Source organism: Elephantulus edwardii, unplaced genomic scaffold (genome assembly GCF_000299155.1).
Source record: "Elephantulus edwardii isolate Elephantulus edwardi_28Jun2011 unplaced genomic scaffold, EleEdw1.0 scaffold00072, whole genome shotgun sequence".
Taxonomy (NCBI): Eukaryota; Metazoa; Chordata; class Mammalia; order Macroscelidea; family Macroscelididae; genus Elephantulus; species Elephantulus edwardii.
The window spans coordinates 261955-268856 of record NW_006399822.1 but is presented as its reverse complement, the minus strand read 5'-3'; positions in this window follow the sequence as shown (position 1 = coordinate 268856).

Below are 6902 nucleotides of genomic sequence, written 5' to 3'. Positions count from 1 at the left end.
GGAGGGAGCCCGGGAGGAGGAGGACGGAGCCCGGGAGGAGGAGGAGGGAGCCCGGGAGGAGGAGGACAGAGCCCGGGAGGAGGAGGAGGGAGCCCCAGGCTGAGGAGGAGGGAGCCCAGGAGGAGGAGGAGGGAGCCCAGGAGGAGGAGGGAGCCCAGGAGGAGGAGGAGGGAGCCCGGGAGGAGGAGGAGGGAGCCCGGGAGGAGGAGGACAGAGCCCGGGAGGAGGAGGAGGGAGCCCGGGCTGAGGAGGGCGCTGCTGCCTTCCGCGGGGCAGCACGTCTGCTGAACAGGCCTCCCCACACCCAGCCACAGCCACGCCTCGTTCCTCACTCACCCTGCCCACCTTCTTGCCTGTCCCACAGGTGGGAGAGAGAGACCAGAGAGGGAGGATGCAAACCTGCCACATGGGCACCACCAGGACCTCTGGGGACCGGTGGGGCTAGTGTGGGGTCAGAACAAGGTGGGGGGCAGGAGAGCAGACCCTCAGCTGGGCCCAGTGACAATCCCACAAACTACGCAAGTGAAGAGCAGGCGAGGCTGGAGTCCCTGAGACTCCTCTGTCCTATCACCTGCCTGGAGCTGTTTGGACAGGCCCTGGGATAGGTGGGGGCTTCTGGGAAGGGCAGCCCAGAGGCCCCTGTGCCCCCATGTCCCCCAGTGTCCTCAGAAGGGGCACCCTGGGCAGCACACACAGGGTCGAGCTGTCGGGATGGCCCTATCCAGTATGTGTCCCTCTCTAGGATGGCCGGCGGCCAGTCCCCCAAGCCTACAAGTCCTCATCTCCCCCAAGAAAGAGGGGCTGAGAGCTGGGGACAGTTATACTCTGAGTCCCCAGGGGCCAACCTTCACCCTGACACTCGGGCCCCCTCTGCCCCTTGAAGGCTCCTGTCCACTGTCACTAGCGTCTCCCCACTCAGCTCTCTCTCTGCTGCCCACTGGGAGGGGTCTTCCCACGTGATCACGTCCCTGTTGATGACCAGTCCTCCTCAGAGTCCTGAGAGGTGTCTCCGCACACGGTCCCGAGATGAGGGTAAGGGGTTCTTGGGGCCAGCCTGTGTCCACTGAAGGGCTGGAGGGGGCAGTGAGACAAGAGCCTGTCCACCAGCATCCACTTCCTCTGCTGCACTGTCCACCTCCAGGACTGCTGCAGGAGGTAGTGCCCCCGCGCAGTGAGGACCCTGTGAGGACATGGCCACACGTGGACAGCGCATGATGCCATGGAAGGGCTGCTGCGTGTGGACACTGCCAGCATGCCTGGACGGCACTTCAGGTCCTCAGGGCCTGTCACACGGAGGGGTGAGCACATGGCGGGGGCATGCTGGGTTGGAACTCAGCTGTCTTGATGCAGAGTGGGTGCTGGAGAGCCTGGTTGTGCCAGGGGCGGGCCACAGTCGGGGCTCTGGGGGGCCTCTCCGGGGCCCAGGCAGGCGTGCAGGGTCAGTACGCTCCCACCCCGTGAGCACACGCTCTGCCTTACTTGGCTGGCGGAGGCGAGTCCAGGGTGCAGCAGGCAGAGAGAGGCGGGCAGAGAGATACGGAGGGCGCCCTGCAGCCCTTCTAACCCCAAAGGCTCTGCGACCACTTCTGCCCCCACCCAGAAGGCAGAGATGAGACCAAATCCAAACTTCAAGAACCAATGTAATGAAGAATTGAGAACCCAGAAACAAGTCCATCCACCTGCACACCCCATGGCAGACACCACCACCGGCAGAGGGCGAGCCACCTGCAATGGTGGCAGGAGTCACCGCCTCCCTGCACTGAGCCCACGGCCATCCGAGGGCTGACATGTCAGTGGCCGTGGGCACAGCCGTCACTGGGGGTCTGCAGACCTGGAGGGGAGGTGGGGCCAAGCCAGTGGTGTAGGAAGAAAGGAAGTGGGCCTGCCATCCGGACGGGAGGCTGGGGACATCCCTGGCCATCAGGAGGGAGAAGTGAACCCCCGGCACACTGGAGGAAGCTGGGCCATCTCTGCTAGTGATGGGGGCAGGCCTTTGGAGGGGCAAAGGGCTGCCCATGGGCAGTGAAGGGGGAGCCTGGAGGAGGTCCCTGGGCACACTGACAATGCAGCCCAGTACCAAGGTCAGCAGCCCCCGCCCACCCAGCTCATGCTGGAAGACAGGTAAACCAAGGTGGACGAGGGCACAGCCAGGTGAGGGCTGCAGGAAGGATGGGGCTGGCGCCTGAGGTGCCCGGGGAAGGACCCCCTGTCCAGCCACCTTTCAGAGGCCCTGGAGCAGCAACTGGCAAGAGCTTCCTGTGCTCCCCATCTGCAGCTCCCCCAGGTCTGGCATCAGAAGCCATGGAAGGCCGGTTCCCAAGGAGTTCCCCTAGACTTTTCCAGACTCTCCGGCTGCAGACCCCCAGCCCTGGGAACCAGCAGAAGGCAGGTTCCAGGATCCCCCAGACTTCCTGGGTTCTGTCTGCAGCCTCCCAGGCCCAGCATCACTGGAACCCTCAGGACACAGGTTCTTGGGGCTCCCTCAGGCTTTCTGGGTACAGCCTCAGTGAGCTGGGCAGGCTCTGATGCACGTTGGTCCCAGGAGGCTGCCCTGAGAGGCGGGAAGCAGCTGACAACTCGTAAGCACAGAAGGAGGCAGCACTCCTCAGCCCCGCCTGCCCGGACCTGCCCCTGATGGTGACCCAGCCCTGAGGTGGGACTGGTCGCTCCGAGACAGATACTCGGGCAGTGACAGAGGAGCTGGTCACCATGTCCTTCCTGCTTCCTTGAGCTGCCTCTCTGGGTGCTGGGACCCGTGGAACCAGGATCGGGTCTGATGGGCAAGGACCGCTACAGTGGCTGGTCACAGGAGACAACACGCAGTTTGGTAAGGCCTTCTGGGAGGCTGCCCTCCGGCCAAGGCCACCATCCTGGTTGTGGGTGTCCCACCGCTCAGAGGCACTGACTCTTCTGAGAATGAAGACAGGAGGCTCAGGCGCTGACTCAGAGGCCCCACCCTGTTCCTCAGCCACCCACAGCACCCTGACATCTCCCAGCCTGTCCAGTCTGGCTTCTGCAAGCTGCCCGGAGCTTGGTCACAATGGCCTTGCTGCTGGGGCCACACCTACCCACAGCACAGGCTTAGTGACGGGTGGAATGTCACTGGACGACCTCCTGCTGCATGAAGAGCAGGGTGTGGGGCATGAGCACCCCAAGAACCTCAGCCCCCACAGTGAAGCGTGATGCCTGGCCCACCTCAGTCCTCCTCGCCCATGACTCGGTTTCCCCTTAGTGACAGAAGGACAGGCTGTTTGTACACAATCACTTTCCCTGACAGTCTGTGTGTCTCCAGACCCTGTGCACAAGGTTCTATCCAGTCCTGGTCCACGTGTAGACATGACAGAGGGGCTTGGTGGTGGTCCCCCAGGCCCTGTCCATGATGTTGTCCAGTCATGGTCCACGTGTAGACACGACGGAGGAGCTGGGCGGTGGTCCCCCAGACCCTGTCCATGCCTTTGTCCAGTTCCGTCCACGTGCAGACACGATGAAGGGGGCTGGGTGGTGACCCTCCAGACCCTGTCACGTCTCCCTCACTCCTCAGGAGGACACAGGCCGCATAGCACCGCACCGGCTGCTGCTCATGGCGCCCAGGGCTGAGGACCTGCGTCCTATGTGGCCCTCTGCAGCCCCTCACGGGCCCTGCGTCGAGGGTCTGTGTGCAAAACACCAAGCAGGCTCGGCTGAGGCCCGAGGACGCAGCGCCAGCACCCAGGTGGACCCTCTGGACACACCTCTGAGACCCCAGGCGGCCAACGCTGTAGCAGTGTGGCCACAGGGCTAGTCCAGGCTGGTCAGCCGGGGCCTGTGGGAACTCAGCAAGCCGCCCAAGTGACCAAGGAGAAGCAACACCGTAACTTATCAAAGCAGGGCAGCCTCCCAATGGCAGCCCAGCACCCTGGAAAAGAGCCCTGGGAACAGTGGGGACCTGCCTGCTCCAAACACCCAAGGGCGGGGGCTGGTGGGCTGGGCTGGGGGCTGCTGAGAGGGGCTGGGGACTTCTGGGCCACCTGTGTCTCATCCCAGGACTCTGGTCAGGCTGGGAGTGGGCCCGAGGCTCCCCGTTCATGAAGAGTCACGGACCAGCTAACAGCACTTTCACTCTTCCTTCGCTTTGAGAATTTTAAAACCACAGTGATGTACGAGATCATAACAAAACAGGAGTAAAAATTAATAGACGAGTCAGGTGACGGGGAAGGGCACATCCGAGAATTTGGTTAGACGCTGTAATGCATTAGCGATATTAATCAGTTGTAATTCATGTTATAAAACACCCATGAATGAATAAACAAAAACCGATCTGATTTGCAAACTTTCACACAAAGGAAAAATTAATATATTAGAAAGGCAATATAAACTTTCACTAAAAAGTGCACTTAGGAAACCAGAAGAGAAAAAAAGACCAGAAGAAGAAATGAAAACGCACTGAGGCACAGGAAGGATAAAGTCTAGTTGGTGCTGCACGCCTCACACCGGCTGGCACATCTTCCGTGAGTGTCCACGTGGCTCGGCACACACAACGTCACATCACACCCAGGGCCTCTGCGTCCCTCCTTCCAGGAAGAAGTCCAGCCGGCCTCCGGAGGGGAGCCTGTCTGAGCTCTGGGAATCCCTCCCGGTCACTCCCGGGCACTCGAGGTCTGGGGTCTACGGGGCTGGATCCCAGCCTCCTGGTCCAGTGGTGTGGCTGGAGAGGGGCACGGGCAGACGCACTTGCCCAGCCAGAGCCCCCGGGCAGTCTTGGTCAGCACAGCCTGGCGTCCTTTCCAGTCTGACGGCCAGGATGCAGCCCGAACCCGCCCTTGCACCGCCCACAGTCAGCTCTGCTGGATGTGGAGGCCTGACCATCATGGCAGTCAAGCAGACGCTGAAGTCTGAGGCCCCAGCTCCACGCCGGCCCCCCTCAGCAGAACGGTGGCTCAGCTGGGTTGCCCCACCTTCTAGAAAGCCCACGCGCCCTGTCGGGTGTCACCACCAGTGCAGTGACAGGTAGTGAACAAGAATCCTTAAGGGAACCCTCTGGGGTACACCCTGCAGCCCATCTCACAGTGCTGTGGCTTCGGAGGTGAAGGTGGCCACGGCGATGTCAGGGCCTCTGGTTGTGGACAGTAACAGCAGTTCCCATCCTGCACAGGGTCTGGGGTGACCAGGAGGCAGGGGACACGGGGATGGCTCTGGGACTCAAGTCCCTCCACACACAACCCATACTCCCTATGTGATCCCACCTTTTCAGGGTCTGTCTATGATTTACGCTATGTCTGACTCCTGCTCCCTTCCCTCAAACAAACCTGACCATGTCCTCCTGACACAGGGACAGAGTGGTATTGTTCCTCTTGGCAACCTGCCCAGGTCAACCCACAGCCCAGGTTGGCCCACAGCAGCTCCACAGCCCAGACTGGCCCCAAGGCCCAGATCGGCCTCAAGGCCCAAGTCGGTCCTACGGCCCAGGTTGGCCCCAATGCTGCCCATGACCTAGATCAGCCCCACAGCCCAGGTCGGCCTCACAGCTGCCCCACGGCCCAGGTTGGCCCCACAGCCCAGGTCAGCCCCAGCCTGACCCACAGCCCAGATTGGCCTGCGACCCTGATTGGCCCCACAGCCCAGGTCAGCAACTCTTCGGTCTGAACTGACAGTGTGGGTGAGGGACATTTGCCTGGCAATCACGGTCCTCCCTCCTGGTCTATCCCCCAATCTCTGGGTGAGGTCACAATCTCCCAGGTCAGAAAGCTAATTAAGCAGCCATTTAAGAGCAGAGAGTGGCTGTCTTCTCGCCAGGGGACAGGGACAATCTGACGAATGGCCTGTAAGTCCAGTTCCTGGAAAAACAGGAGTGAGAAGAGCCTGGCACGCTGCCGTCACACCCACTCCATCCTGTTTTTATGGAAAATTAATCTAATTCTCACCAGCAGCTATCCGGCGGGGGTCCCCAGAGGCCACTGCGAGTATCCCCACCATGTCTGCCCTGTCCACTCCTCCTCCCTGAGGAAGGCAGTACAGACCTGCCCTTCCTGCAGCAGGAGCCTGTCTCCCACCCCAAAACTTCAGCCCGACGGCTCCCGGCCTCAGCCAGTGTGCACAAGATTGGTGGTCACGCGGCTCGCTGTGGACCGCGGACACACAAGGCTAGCAAGATGGGCAGGTCAGAGGGTGCTGGGATGTGAGCACGGCGAGGACCCAGCCCAGGACTGTGGTGTGTCAGCCTCAGTGTGCTCATCTGTAAAATGGGGACCCACCATGTGCTGGGCGGTGTGTCATACTGTGGTGTCTGTGGAGCTGGAAACCCGCAGGCTCACCCACGGTGGGTGGGCTGCAGCAGACGTTCAGACTATGGTGGATGAGGTAGGAGGCCTGGTGGTCTGACAAGCAGGGTCACACGGAACACTATTCCATGTGCTGACTTTGGACACATCATCAGGTGGCTGGAGAGAGTGAGGAACCAGAAGGGGATGGATGAACGCAGCAGCCTCGGTACAGACTCGAGTGTGACTCAGGCATGAGGGTGATGAAGGGCCAGGCAGCATCTCTGCCGTACAGAAGGTCACACTGAGTCAGACTCAAAGGCAGTTTTCTATCCCCTCATCCATCCATCCATCCATCCACTCATTCATCACTCCTTCATCATCCCTGCATTCACCTGCCCATCCACTCATTCATCTATCCATCCATCCAGTCATCTACCAACCCATCCATCCACCATCCACTCATTTATCCATCCATCCATCCATCCATCCCTCCATCCCTCCATCCAGCCAGCCATCCACCCACCCACCCACCTATCCTTCCATCGACCCATTCAGGTCATCTACCAACCCATCCATCCATCCATCCATCCATCCATCCATCCATCCATCCAATAAGTCATCCACCCATCCAGCCAGCCAGCTATTCATCTAAGTCATCTACCA